The following is a 16,081-nucleotide window of genomic DNA, read 5'->3' on the forward strand; positions in this document are numbered from 1 at the left end:
AGCCTCCATCTACTCAAATCTGTACAGAAAGATCCCAAACTGACTGTAAGGAGTCCCTATATCTCACCTCAGCTTCCAAGTGGCTTGAAAGCAACCTGGCTGCTCTGTTCTTCGCTCTAGATTTTGATCTGGCAAGATTTCCTCCTGATTCAAACCTTTTCTCTTAAGAGTTAAGAAACACATCCGATAGTGGCTGTGGCAGTTTTAATCCCAGCACTCGGGAAGCAGAGGCAGGCTGATCTTCTGAGTGTGAGGCCAGCCTGGTCTACATAGTGAGTTCCAGGATGACCAGGGCTACACAGAGAAGCCCTGTCTCAAAAACAAACAAACAAAATTGAGAAACAAAAGCATCGAAGCAGTACCTCACATACACAGGCGATGCCAAGTCCCTGTCCTGGACCTGAGTGCAGAAAAGAAACAGAGTCCTCTGTCAAAAGGAGGCCGCTCCGGGATGCCCACATCTCCAGGTCCCCAGCCTCCACACTGCCTCTCCACCACACCCACATGGCCACATCTCTTACTCTCACACGGACTCTCCCAGCCTCATGCTGTGAGAGTCACACACTTCTCTACAGCTTTTCTTCCACCGCTGCCTTCTTACCTTTGTGTTATGATCTTTGGAGCCAGCCTCTTTTGAAAAATTGATTATTATTATTATTTTTTAACACAATTGAAGAACTGACTACCTTTGAGATCTGAGTCATCTGATCAAAAGATATTTATTCATCTTTCCTATCGTGTGTGTGTGTGTGTGTGTGTGTGTGTGTGTGTGTGTGTGTTCACCAGTCGGCGAAGTCCATGCTGCAAATTCTCCTCCGTGTAAAATCGTGCTGAAATAGTTACAGGTTTCATCTCAGTGATACAGTTAATACCAAACATCTCAAATACCTGAGGTGGGTTAGAATAAAAAAGGGAAAGAATCCAGGGGAACTTAAAGGAAGATAAAATACTAGAGTATTCAGTAAGTTTTGAAATTAGAGTAAGGGGGGGAAAGGCTGAGTAAGGGGGGAAAAGGCATTTCTTAGTTGCACTCAGGGTTGCACATGAGACTTTTGGACTCAATTCATTTTATTACATTACCATTCTCAGACCTGGCACGAGAAAAAAACTCATTCTCCTTCTTGTTATCAAGTTTATTTTCATTATTCTGGATTTCCATTTTATCTTTATTTGTTTAAAGCTGCAGAATGAGGCCGTAGTTTTAGTCTTTGATCCTGGCTAATCTCACGCCGATATGAACTGAATTCAAGTCAGTAAGTCCGGGAGGAGCCATTACTACTATGTAACTCTGGACTGTGGAGGGCCACTGACTTTGCCCGCATTCCTGCAGCCACGACACTTCCTTGGCAGTCTCTCATCTCATGTGAAGTATCCAGTGTACCCAGCAAGGAGGTGAATCATTTGCATGCAGGGTTCTCAGGGGAAGTCAGGGCATGGGGCACCTGGTCATTGATGATATAGGTGGCTGGAGTCCAGAGGAGAGGGTGGCCAGGAAAGGCAGAAGAGAAAGAGAAAGAGGAACGGGGTGTAGGTGGACCTGGAACATGGCATTTGGAGAGACACAGAGAAAGGAGAAAGGATCCCTGCTCTGGCTAGTTCTGTTTGTCTGTTTGTTTGTTTTTTGAGACAGGGTTTCTCTGTGTAACCTTGGTGGTTCTGGACTCGCTGTGTAGACCAGGCTGGCCTCAAACTCACAGCAATCTGCCTGCCTCTGCCTCCCAAGTGCTGGGATTAAAGGTGTGTGCCATTATCCCCAGCTCCTGGCTGGTTCATTTTAGCTTCCTTTTCCCTCCAGTTCATTAGGCCACTCCTCCTTTCAGAAGTGTGTTTATCCCTTTCTTATTAAGCTATCTTTATTTCTAAAAAAAAAAAAAGAAAAAGAAAAGAAAAGAAAAAAGGACGGTACGATAGAAACAGCAAGATTTGGCTGAGTAGAAATCAACAAGGACACTGATTTTAAATCTTGCATCTTAAGCGTAACTTCTTTTTCTCTGGGACCACAGACACCTCTCATGCAGTGACAAATCACATTGAGTTCTGAGAGAAGACTGATGGGAAATAGAGTTTCTCCCCCAAAGGCTTGTGATCCGTAGAACACTTCCCTCACATGCTGCTCTGTTCTTCCTCCTCATCCTCCGAATGAGCGATGTCATCTCTGAGTCTGAAGAGGTTTGAGTCATTTTTCACTGCAACTGATTTTCCTTGATACCGAAACAATATTTAAATTTATGGATTTTGGTTTTGGTTTTTTTGCCTCTATATATGCCTGTACCTGGTGAGGTTGTCAGATGCCCTAGGACTGGTCATAATTGTGAGCCCCCATGTAGGTGCTGGGAATTGAGGCTAGGCCCCTAGAAGAACAGCTAGTAATCTTAACTGCTGAGCCCTCTCTCCAGCCGTAGCTCTATCTTAAGAACAACAGGGAGTGTGGGTGAGAGAGAGAAAACAAACGGTTGAGTGCTGTTATTCTGTCTTACAGTGACATCAAACAAGATCTAAGACGGGCCCGGCCAATCCTTGCAATCTTAGGGGCAGGAGGATCAGGAGTTTTAGGCCAGCCTCAGCTATGTAGGGTATCCATGGCTTACCTGGGCTACAGGAGATCCTGTCTCAAAATGTGAGTTCGAAGCCAGCCTGGTCTACGAAGTAAGTGCAGGGCAGTCAAGGCTACACAGAGAAACCCTGTCTCGAAAACACAAACTAAACCAAACCAAACAAAAAAGCCAAAGAACTAAAGCGAGGTCTAAATCTTCCCAAAGGACAATAAAGAGGCATTTACAAAGCTTCCAGGTTTCGCATGGGCTAGAAATCTTTCCCACTGTTGTGAGACTATTCACACTAGCTCAGCTTAGGTCATGTGACAACCTAGGAACCAATCAGAAAATATGATGTTGGCCTTGGTCATCCCTGAGCAGAGAAGACTGTTCGATCCCAACGCCAGGAGTGAAGCAACTGCACACAGCGAAAGGAAGGGAACGGCTGGCTCCTCATGAAGAAATCCCTGTACCACTCTTACGGAGGGGAAATGGATACTGGATCAGAACTCCGTAAGTGTTTTTATTTTAGGTGCAGGACATTCTTAATTATTAATTAGGGCTTTGTAAACGGATCAAAACTAATTAAATAAGAGGCATTAAGGACCGTCACTCATAAAATAATTGCATCACACAGCAGAGACAGCAAACTAATTAGTGAAAAATGCCATGATGCCTTTTCGCTGGCCCCACAAATTCTTTCTTAGTAGGTAGGCCAAAGCTCCTCCTTCAACCCGCTCCTACCCAGTCTTTCCCTGAGATAGCCCTTCTCCGCCATCTTAGCTTGAGCAGCTGTTCCCAACCTTCCCAACGCTGCGACCCTTTAATTCAACTCATGTGGTGGCGACCCCAACCACGAACTTATTTCCTTGTTACTTCATAGCTAGAATTTTGCTACTGTTGTAAAGCGTAATGTAAACATCAGTGTTTTCCGATGGTCTTAGGCGAGGTCTTAGGCGACCCCTGTGAAAAGATCGGTCAACCTCCCTCCCAAGGGGTCGGGACCCACAGATTGAGAACCGCTGTTCTGAACTCTATCTAGCACCTTCATTACTCTGGCTTTCTGTCTTGTGATGAAGTCATGAGAATTTTCCAGCTTCATTCTCTTACTCAGTATTGTTTAGATTCTTCTAAGTTCTATGGATTCAAATATCAAATTTTGAACCAACTTGTCAGTTTCTATTAAAGCTTTGCCTTGAGGAGAAACATCCTTAAAACATTTGTTATGTTTTATTTTACTTCCTTGTGTGCGCGAGAGTTTTGCCTGCTGTATATATGTGTACCGCTTGCCTGCCTGGTGTCCATGAAGCTCAGGAGAGGAAGGTGTCCAATCCCCTGGAACTGGAATTAGAGATGTGAGCCTGGGGTGGGGGTGGGGCGAGTCCTCTGCAAGAGCAACAGGTGCTGTTAATCATGGACTCATCTCTCCATCCTGAAAAATATTGTCTTAATGAGGTCAAGTTTTTCTAGCCTACGAGTGGGATTTTGTAGTTTTTAATGTGCAGGTCAAACATATAATTTACTAAATTTAACTGTGTGTACACACACACACACACACACATATACATACATAATATTTTTATATAAAAATGGTGTTTTAAACAATTTTATTAGCATACATTAGATATATCATTAACATGATTCATTATGACATTTTTACACATGCAAATTTCGATCGTATTTATCTGCTCACTACCTCTCTTTTCACCCTCAACTCCTGCCGATTCCTGACTCTTCCCAACTAGTCTTTCTGCTGCTGCAGGTGTGCATACATGTGTGCATGCATGTGTGTGTCCTCAGTGCATTTAATCAGGGTTGCTTACATGGTTATGGTGGAGCGGGTATTTGTAAGCCCACAAGCAACTTATCAATGTCTACAACACCGAAGAAAATGTCTCTCCTTCCCCCAGCAAGTAAACAGTGTGTGGTTTTTGTTTGTTTACTTAGTTTTTGGTTTGGTTTTCTGAAACAGGGCTTCTCTGTGTAGCCCTGGATGTCCTGGAACTCACTCTGTAAACCAGGCTGGCCTCAAATTCACAGAGATCCACCTGCCTCTGCCTCCTAAGTGCCACAAGCAGTTCTGTTGTTTGTTTGTGTGGGTTTTTTTTGTTTGTTTGTTTGTTTTTGAAACAGTATTTTTAAGAGCTATAGTTCCAAAGACTATATCATGTATAAGTAAAATCATTATATACTGACCTTGTTTCCTGCAACTTTGCTAGAAAGGATGCAAAATGTCAGACGCTTTGGAAACACTTTAGCAGTTTCTAATGTGCTAAACCCACAGCTACAAGGGGGCTGCCAGCAAGTCCCCCTTTAGGAAATGGAAACATGTCCCCATAAAGAACGTTTGGTATGCAAGTATTCATAACAGCTTCTGTCATACTACCCAAAAGCGGATCACCAGGTAAATAGATAAACAAACTGCAATATGTCCATGAAATCACTAAAGAAGCCAAATGAACTTCTGCGTCCCAGGACCTCACAGCTGGCAAGAGAAGGCATTTCTCAATCTGTTATGAACCTTTAAGACTACAACAACCCTTGGATTTTTTTGGTTGCTGTTTTGGTGGGAGTTTGCTTTGCTTTGCTTTGTTTGAGACAGGGGCTCTCTATTGTAGCTCTGGCTGGCCTTGAACTCACAGAGTTCCGCCTGCCTCTGCCTCCTGAGTGCTGAGACTAAAGATGTGTACCACCACATCAGTATTGAAAATATGGCTAGCATACAATTGATACTACGCCTTCATTTCATATTCTAAAAATATTTATTGTATTTTAAATTGTATATATATATGCACATGAATATGTGTGCCCCAGAGGCATAAAACCCCCTGGAGCTAAGGTTACCTGAAGTTGTATGCCAGCTGATGTCAATGCTGGGAACAGAAATTTATTAATCACTGAGCCATCGCTCCAGTCCCTTGTTTTATTTTAATTAATTCAATTTTAAATCACTCCATGTGACGAGGGACACCATGTTGCACAGTACAGAAAGTATGGGAAAGATACAATCTGACCTCTCCATGGGGCTATGACCTAATCTTGGGCCTGGTAATAAAGGTAGAAAAGGGAAAAAAATCAAATAAAATGCAAATAACCCCACAATGGTGTAGCCGTACAAAGCAGTGTAGGGGAGACAACGTGACACAGGATGTGAAACCCCAAACTCAGGAGCCAAGTCCCCACTTGGTCTCAGGCTCCTCTGCTGTTTGTATTCCCAGCAGACATCACGCTGTTTGATGGCGCTTTAATGGGAGAGTGCAAAGGAGGATATCATTCCAAATTTGCAAAGCACACGGGAGGTACCAGACTGAACTGGGCTAGGGGAAGGCTGTGCTCACATACCTCCGACTCATTTTGGCTTTGACATGCTAATCCTGCAATCTCTGCGGAGTATGAGCCACCTGCGTCTCATAAACCTTTCGATTTACATACACACGTGTGACCTTTCCTATCCTGGGGCCACTTTAGCAGTATTGACCGCTGACTTGCAAGGAAGGGCGCTTAGCAACTGCATAGGAAATGATGCATTGCCGCAGCAGCGATGTTGGTGGCCTGCAAGGATAAAAGCGGTAGAAGCGAATGAAAGCAAACCCACCGTGAACAACCGAGATGGATCCGGGAACAGGACCCGGAGCCCTCACTTGCACCCTGCCTGGTTCCCAAGTTGCTCTGCTCTCTGCAGCCACCTCTCGCCCCTCCCTCCGCTGCTGTCTTTTGTCTTTGAAAGCCGGGGGAGACCGACAATAGATTATTAACTGTGCATGCAGGTGTTATTGAAGAGACCAATTTGTGAACAATGGCCCTTCCCACGTTGTCCAAACAGAAAGATTGTTCCGCAGCTGTTATTTGCAGAACCTGTCAGTGTTCTCAGCGCTGCTCTCGCAGCGCCAGCTGTCCTAGAGCGCGGCTCTCCCGGCACCGCCTACTCCTGACAGCCTTGCAGGGCCCTCGCTGCGCAGCTGCCCACCGCTGGCCGCACTCCACGCCAGGCTGCCTAGCGCCCGCCACCAAACCTGGCTCCCCGCCTTCCTCGCAGCCGCTCCAAAACTCTCTCCTGGGAGCATCCTTCTGGTTCCCATATCCCTGAGACGTGAAAACAAAATCTAGACAGTGGCTTGGGAAGTTGCGTTGCGATTTTGAAGGACAGATATTCGTGCATTCATTGTGTAAAACGTGTGCGGCCCAGATGCCAGGTGCGAATCATCTCCGTAGGAGCTAAGTGAAGCCGTCTTGAACCCCACCAATTAGGCAATCTAGGGATGCTCCAAATTGTCATTCGGATATGCTTCCATTCTCTAAGGCAGAACGCAACTCTTTCAGTGCGTCCCTAAATAAAGCATCTCCCAGGGTGTCACCGTAAAGAAGTTTTTGACTATCAGCTTCCAACCCCTAAGAGCTTGTCTCGCCCGGGAGAACTCGGGATTTCCTCTGTCTACTCTCTAGTTCTCAGGCCCTTCCCCCAAGCCTCCGCACCCAGGCCCAACCAACTGCTTCCAAGTGGCAGGACTCCCTCTCCTTCAAGGAAGAGGCACTTTATTCCTGGTACAAAGACCTTCAGTTCCAGGGGTGTCCTGCTGGCGCCAGAATGTCTGCTGGGCTGCCAGCTTCTCAAAAAACTCACCGGCCTTCTGCACTCCCCTTCTCTCATTTGGGAATGACTCCCCCACAGTGCCTGTGAGTTTCCCAAGAAGCAGGGAAAAGTTCGTCAGAGATTTCCGTCCCAGTTCTCAATCATGCCCTGAAAACCAGCAGCAGCTGGATTTTGCCCCACGCTGCAGCCACGTCCTGTTGCAGGCACTTCGCTGCTATTCCCACACACATGGCATTCAAAACTGCCATCATCCTCCCCAAATCCCCAAAGCAGGTAACCACAGTCTTCCCTAGTCTGTCCTTGGATTTGTGTGCCAAATTCTGGTCTATAGATAGCATTCTGTAGGCTACAGCACTTACTTTTGCAGTTGATGTAAATGTTTTCCCACACCTGCAGGCCTGAAGAGGATCATCATAGATGGTCATGAGCCACCATGTGGTGGCTGGGAATTGAACTCAGGACCTTTGGAGGAGCAGTCAGTGCTCTTAACATCTGAGCCACCTTTCCAGCAGTTTCTAAGATCTCTGTCTCAATCAACTACAACAGGTTCTCAAGATTCCTTCTTAACCCCATTTTAGGCCGATGCACATTCTAAAATGATCAGTCATATCCTTTCTAAAGTAACTTTAGTTTCATTTCCCAATTTGCAATTCAAGAAAAATGTGTATATTAATAGCATTCTGAAATTCCTTGTGTCTTTACCCTTAACTAAGAAAAAAAATGATAACCATTCAAAAAAAAAAGTTAACTCTGGACTTAGCAACCCCTGGTTGATTTTGGAATATTTATTAAGAGTCTGAAGGAAAAAAAAAAACTGATGATGTGACAGTTCTTCCAGGCTTCCTAGAGTACTCTGAGAATTCAAGAGGCTTTGGTTTCTCAGGATTCTTGAGAATTCTGTCCACCACCCCCGCACTCCCCAACACCAGGGCAGCAATGTAGATCCACACAGGGCTGCACTTCCTGAGGACAAACATTTCATCAGATGTAAGTTGATTTACTCCTCCGCCGGCAGTGCAGTCAGTCGCAGCATCCGAGCAGCAAGCCCATGCCTGCATTGACGTTGGGTAAGTGGCTGCCGGCCCAGCCCAGGCGCTGTCTCCCAGCACAGTTAGAATGCCACAGGCGGCAGGAAGGAACGTGTCTCTATGCATGTTAACAAGCTGGGTGGAAGGAGGCAAAGCACTCATTTGCCTTGGTGCCACATTAGGCTGGGGAAATACAAATGGGGACACCCTGTAAATATTTGCCTTCAGGGACCTCGGAGAGATCTCTGGGGGAAAGAAAATAAATCTGTACACGTGTTTATTTATAATGGTTCCCAACAGTCCCATCCAAATACAAGCCTAGCATTTCATTAAGCAGGCATTTTCAAAGGCTGCTGGGCTGTGTGTAACTACATATAAACAGAGTCACAGATCTGCTTGGCTGGCAGGATGGAGGTATAGTGTTTTGATGCACCACCCTTGTCTCCAAAAGGGAGATTGCCGAGGGATTGTATTTCTCCTTCTAATGGGGTCATTTAGAGAGATCTATAATCTGAAAGCATATCTGCTCGCTTTCGCTTTCACAGTTTGGAGAATGTGAAAGGGGCAAGGAACTGATTTGATTTAGCACTCTCCACACTGACTGAATTAGCTGGGAAAAGCACTCAGAACATCCATGGAGTGGCTAAAACACCGGCTTGCAGAAGACGACCCGTTTCCTCACCACACAAAGTCACTATGGGACTCTTTGTCAGACCCTAAGAAGGAAAAGTGCACGACTTCGTGTTGGCCCCAGAACATCCTTGGTGCCCTGTGTGGTGGTCCCAGGCAATGCTGACATGGAGAGCAAGCTTGCCTTGGGAAAGACTCCAGCTTCCACACACACACTCCTTCCACACAATGATCTGGCACATGGAAATGGCTCTCCAGGCTAACGAGTCCCTGTCATTAGTCTCCCCCTCCTCCTCCCAACTCACCAAAGAGCTGGGCAGGGCAATGAATGACTCAGGAGGGCAGGGGCAGTAGGGAGCAGTCAGCTATGCCTTTAAAAAAAAAAAAAAACAAGCGTTCTCTTAAGTCTACTGGACTCATAAACTTACTAGCAAGCCAAAAAGGGATGCTGACATGAATTTGGAGCAAGGAGGGAGAGGAGAGGCACAAAACCCCAGTGAGTGGGGAAAAGGAAAGCTGCTGGTTTCCATGAAGATGGCTTGGTAAGGCTGGGAGGGGTCAGTCTGACTGTCTCCCCATGCTTCTCTGGATCCTTCTGCCTCTTCTGCCTCCAGGATAACCCACAAGGAGCAGAAGGGTAGCCACAATGGCCTCCAGGCTGGAAGACTTCCTTCTGAGGGGTCCTTTGTGTATGGTACTAGTTTGGCCATATTGAGAGAAGACATTGCTTCAAGGGAGATACCACCTAGCAAGTTGGGCTTGCAGATGGCACTGGTAACTGTCCTGTTTTCTTTGAGTCTAAGGTCCGTCAGCTTCCACCATTTAGAAAGTCCAGAGTAACGGTCTGTGTGATCCCCATACCCTCCCCCCCACACACACTAGCTGTACAATAACCATATCACAAAAAGACCTCACAGTGATTCCTATTCTAACCTCTGTTTCTCCCTCCTTGTCTCCGCTGCTGCTCACATCCGACCACGCTGATGTGATTGTACCTGGATGGCTGTGAAAATGGACCTTGGGGGGAGGGTGAGGGGAGGCGGGGGGGGGGGAGGAGGAGGCAGTGGTAGCCTCCTTGAGAGTCTCAACATTCAATCACACACTCCCAGCTTGGAGGGCTCCCAGCAATAGCACTCCCATTAGCATGATTTCTAGCTGGCTTATTAACCAAACCCCACCGCTTCTGGCTTGTATTCAGGCCCTGCTACAAAGGAATGAGTAAAAGCTGTTTTCTCCACAGCGGTATCTCGCCTCCTTGGCAGGTGGCAGAGGGTGATGTATAGGAGAGCTGGCATCTCCTCCTCCTCCTTCTTGGAAAAGAATTCAGCATGCAACACCCCTGTCAGCCAACCCACCAGCCAGCTGACTCTCTGGGGGCAGCGGCAAGGCTGGTTACAGCTGCCTTGAAGAGGAACAAGCTGAGGGCTCTGTGCTGGCTCGGCCCCTCTCCTGGGGTTCCAATTCCCACCCAGGCAGCCTCTGCCTCTAGGCTCCAAGCCCTCAATTTCTCCTTCCTTCTCCTTATGTGTAATCAATGTCACTAGAACTTTCTCCTACCGCCTTTTCTAAAAGCCCATTAGTTGCATTAAAGCTGCCCTCCCATCCACCCCTCTTTGCTTTATTGTAATACATACGTCAGCATCTTCTACTGGATGCTGAGCTATTGCTAGCTAATCAAGCCTTTCTTCTAAACACCAAAGCTTCTAGAACAGCATCTGCAGTTCTTGTTGCTTCAACCCATGTTCCCACAGCAACAAAACCTGATGGCATCCACGGGGAGCGGTTGGTAACACCGAGTTCCCCCAGTATGCTTCCTCATCTGGCCCATCGATGCTATTATGCAGAAGTCTGGGCTGCAGCCTGGCCAAGAGAACAGGGACTCAGGCAAAGCTGGCTTTGCAGAGCAAGCACACCTTCCCTACCTTAGCACTGCAGCCACTGATCAGGGTGCTAAGAAACACGCCAGGAGCCATCTAGAGTGAGCCTCGAGAGCCAACCAGCCCTGATATCAAAAGAAAGCATTAAACACTCCCATTTGCACTAGCATGAGACAAGACTGAAGGGAAACACAGGGTCATGTGGATGGCACGGGGTAAGCAATACTAGCTTGTTGAAAGACAGTAAGCAACATCATTAATTCAGTGTGTACCAAATAACACACTCTAAAAGCCCTGAATTGCCTTTCTCATTTATCTTCAGCACAGCCCTGGGAGATAGTGTCACCGTTAACATCCTTCAAAGAAAAGAAAGAAACGGAGTCTCAGATCTGTGGTCCCGTAACCAAGAAGTGCTGGCTACAAGCTCTGAAGCCAGGTCAATCTGACTGTGAAGTTTCCCTTATTAGGATTAGCCCCCACAAGCATCTTGGCATTTGCAACCTAACTCTAACTCAGACCATCAAAGCCTCAAGGAGCAGGGTGGTGAGGGTTAGCTAAAACAAAGCCATACTCCAACTAAACTCAAACTTTGGATTAATAATGAGCAACTCTTGAAACATGTCCCATAAAATATTTACAAATAATTATGTCAAAAATAATTTGTTTATATGGTTTAGACTTAGTCAAGGTCTCTTATTTTACCTGGGACCCCTAATGTAGCACCATTCCCAGCCAGCAGTGGGGCAGTGGTGGTGCCAGCACTGCGGAGGCAGAAGCAGGCTGATCTCTGTGTGTTTGAGGCCAGTCTAGTCTGCAGAGTGTGTTCCAGGACAGCCAAGGCAACACAGAGAAACTGTGTCTCAGAAAAAAACAAGCCAAACCAACCAAACAAACAAAAAAACAGAAACAAAGGCTAGAAACTCTCACAGGAACGATGATTGAATTTGCCCAAGCTGGTAGGCTCCAAATTAAGACCCAGAGGATCTGTGCTGGTTGTTGTTGTTTTATCAACTTGACACAACGCTTAGGAAGAGAGAACCTCAACTGAGAAAACATCTCCATTAGCTTGGCCTGTAGGCTAGCCTATAGGACTTTCTTTAAAAAAGAAAAAAAAAAAAAAGTAATGCCCAGCCCACTGTGGGTTGTGTCACCCACGAGCAGTTGGACCTGAGTCGCATAGAAAAGCAAACCGAGCAAGCCAGGAGGAGCAAGCCTGTAAGTAGCACTCGCTCCTCCATGGCTGGTGTTTCAGTTCCTGCCTCTAGATTCCTGCCGTGGCTTTCCTTCATGGACTGACTCCACATATGTCAACCAAATAAGCCCTTTTCCTCCCCAAACCTCTTCTGGTGATAGTCTTCATTAGAGCAGTAGAAAGCAAACTAAGACAGAATCCTTGCCTTGGGGCCGGATGAGAACAGGACTGGCACACCCATGTGATGCCGCTCTCAGTGGCTGCAGATACCCAGCTCTTCTCTCAGCTCATACCAATTCACAGTGTGTCCCCATGTCACATCCTCCTTTGCCAGAGGCAGGAAGCTCCCCCCTGCTTCCACCCTGCCATCTATTTTAAACAAAGACACTCACAGCGATCCATCTGCCTCTCGAGGCCAGCCTGGTGTACAAAGTGAGCCCAGGATAGCCAAGGCTACACAGAGAACCCCTGTCTCAAAAAAATATTTAAATTAAAAATTTTAAACAAAGAAATTAAGAATCTCCTTCATCTGGGAAAGAAGAATAGGAAACAACAGTTATATAGACACACACATAAAAAATCCCAAAACATAAAAACAAAAAACCACAACTGGATGCCCGAACAAGTTCACACTGGTAAACACCAACCCCAGCCAATGCGTTCAGTTTTCAAGCATGAGCATGTTTTGAGTGAGCATGTTTTGAAACCACGATGCCATTTCAAAATGAGAATCTGAGAGAGCAGCAAGTGGGCTTTCCTAAATTCTTTCCTTTCCTTCCTGCTCTGCAGAAAGGCAAATGTCACAGTTTCCACCTCAGCTTCTGTGAGCGTCAGTTCCTCAGCTCTGACCAGTAAAGCAATAACCCTAGCTGAATGTCCCTCAGGTAGTCCTGAAGCCAAACACCATGACCCCTCCTACCTGGCTCCTATCTCTAAGTTACGGGTGTAGCACACACAGACACATTCATTCACTTACACCGCATGCATAGACACACACACACACACACACACACACACACAGAGCAAAACCGGCTTTTCTAAGAACTTAACAACCCAGCAATCTGAACCAGCTTCCTCTAAACGAGCCAAAAGCCCCAGGCTACCCAACACATGTAAGTCAGCCCCCGCCCCCCACCAGTTTCGTAATCACTTGGTTTAGCCAGTCTGAGCTCCAGGGATCAGAAGAGGATTCTGGAGTCTTGGATAACCCTGAGGGCAGTTTCTGTAGCTCTTGTCTACGCCCAGGACCAGCGATGCCCACAGAGGAAAGCCTGCCTTCCTTCACAAAAAGGATCCAAGCACAGAATGTCCAGGAAGATGTCTCAAGTGTATTTAATACTATGCTAATTTATGTTTTAATATTTGAATAATATAAACAATAGCTACCAAATGCCTATTGTTTGTCCATTACAGAAGAAAAGCTCTGTTCTGGGAAGTGACAGGAGTCAGTCTTCCACATTTCATAGTTGCAATAATAGCTAATGATTGAAAGCCACCTGATACCAGGCCCTTTGCTCAACTGCTTACACACAGCCATCCCACAAGGTCAGATCAGGAAATAGAAAGGCCACTCAAGAGTAGGAGCTGCTGCTAGGATCCAAGCACCCTGACTCCAAGACCAAACCCGAAACCACTCCACACTTGTCCACGTGCTGGCATTGGCCATGCTCTTGGTTTCTCATCACTTTTGACACTGCTGGCCTCCTGTCCTCCCACGGAAAGCTGAGGCCGTGTAGAGAATTAGGAAAAGAGTTATACAGTCAAAGCCGTTATCTTGCCATTTCCAACAGACTGGACAGGATGCATGGAGTACACGCTGAAAAGCCAACACTAATAAAATTACATCTTGATAGGGTTCTTTCTTAGTTTGGCAATGAAGGAAACATTCCACTGAAATTCAGGAAAAAACCATGTTTGAAAACCCCAGTCTCTGTCTCTCCCCTCCCCCAAAGAAACTGGCAGCCACTGAAAGAACTAGTATGTGACGTCACGAAATGACTGCCTTGGACAAGCCAAGTGCTAGGCAAATGCAGTTCTGCTGCTCGGACGCTTGGAAGAAGGCTTGCCCTGCACTAGTGTACCCCACGGTCCTCTGATTTGAATGTGTTTCTCAAGACTTTGTGTGTTAACAGATCAAGCAGGATTGAGGGTTCCTGGAGTAGAGTAGACTTCTTTTTTTTTTTTTTTTTTTTTTTTTTTTTCCCTTTTAAATATTAGTAAATGCTCTGACTAGTATTATGTCAACTTGATACAAGCTAGAGTCATCTGAAAGGAGGGAATCTCCTTTGAAGAAATGCCTGCCTGAGATCCAGCTGTAAGGTACTTTCTCAATTAGCGATCAGTCGATCAGTCGGGGAGGGCCCAGCCTATTGTGGGTGGAGCCAGCCCTAGGCTGGTGGTCCTGGATTCTATAAGAAAGCAGACTGAGCTGGGCGTGGGGAGCAAGCCAGTAAGCAGCACTGTTCCATGGCTTTTGCATCAGCTCCTGCCTCCAGGTTCCTGCTGTGTTTGAGTTCCTGCCCTGATTTCCTTCAGTGATGTCGAAATGTCAGCTGAATAAACCTTTTCCTCCCCAACTTACTCTTTGGTCATGGCGTTTCATCGCAGCAAGAGAAACCCTAACTATGACAATAACTACTACTACTACTACTAGTAATGACCACTACTATCCCCCTGGGCCTAACCAAACAGTTGGGTGTGTCTGAGGACACATGGGTGGATGGAGCTCAGCTAGGTCACTTCCTAGGGTTACTTAGACCCTAAGAAGATTAGAATCTTTGGGGTTAGGGTAGTAGCTCGGCTGGTAGGGTGCATGTTTAGAGCGCATGAAACTCTGGGATACACCACCACCACTGCACTAAAGCCTGGCCATGGGAAGAGCACAGTAATTCCAGCCCTGGGGAGATGATGACAGGAGGATCAGAAGTTCAAGGTCATTCATGGCCAGGTCCTAAATTTAAGGCCTGGCTGAACGTGGTGGTTTGAAGGAGAATGGCACTCCTTAGCTCATAGATTTGAATGCTTGGTCACCAGGGATTGGCACTATTTGAATGGGTTAAGAGGTGTGGCCTGGTTGAAGGAGGTGTGTCACTGGGGGAGGGCTCTGAGGATCAGGAAATGCTAATGGATCCGGGTGCAGCTCCAAACTACCCCTCCCCCATGATGACAATGGAGTAAACCTCTGAGCTGTAAGCCAGCCCAATTAAATGTTTTCCTTTATAAGAATTGCCATGGTCCTCTGGTGCCCCCCATATTTGACCATGTCCCCTGGATAGGGAGGCCTGGTGGCACTCAGAGGAAGGATAGCAGGCCACCTAGAAGAGACTTGATAGCCTATGAGCATATACAGGGGGAAGAGGTCCCCCTCAGTCACAGTCATAGGGGAGGGGAGTAAGGGGAGGGAGGGAGGAATGGGAGGATACAAGGGATGGGATAACAATTGAGATGTAATATGAAAAGTTAATAAAATATATTAAAAAAAAAAAAGACTTTGTGTGTTGAAATGTAATCCCCACCATGCAAGGTAGACTTTAGGTAGACTCTTGATCCAGCAGTGGTGGTTAGAGGGATGGGGAGTGGGGGTCTTTGGAAGGCATTTAGGTTAATAAGGTCACTGAGAATGTGCTTCCATGTGTGACCCCTGAAACTTTATCAGAAGAGATGAGAGACCAGAAAAGTCACACACACACACACACACACACACACACACACACACACACACGCACACACACACACACACCACACACACACATGTAGCTCTGGCTGGCTTTGAACTCACAGAGATCCACCTGTCTCTGCCTCTGGAGTCCTGGGTTTAAAGGTGTGTACCATAGTACCTGCTATTTTCCCATTTCGTAAAGGGAATATACAATCTCACTATATTTAACATAATCTTTTTAAAAAGATTTATTTATTTATTATTTATACAACATTCTGCCCACATATGTGCCTGCACACCAGAAGAGGGCACCAGATATCACTATAGATGGTTGTAGGCCACCATGTGGTTTCTGGGAATTGAACTCAAGACCTTTGGAAGAACAGGCAGTGCTGCTTTTAACCTCTTAGCCATCTCTCCAGCCCTATTTAACATAATCTTTGACCTTGAATCTTCTGTTCCATCTGGAAAACTAGATTTTACTGCAGCTTCGGAATACAGCTTAGATTGCTAAGGGGTTTTGTTGTTGTTGTTGTTATAGATTAAGGACACATTTGTTTAACTGATCTGA

Source organism: Acomys russatus, chromosome 24, assembly GCF_903995435.1.
Source record: "Acomys russatus chromosome 24, mAcoRus1.1, whole genome shotgun sequence".
Taxonomy (NCBI): domain Eukaryota; kingdom Metazoa; phylum Chordata; class Mammalia; order Rodentia; family Muridae; genus Acomys; species Acomys russatus.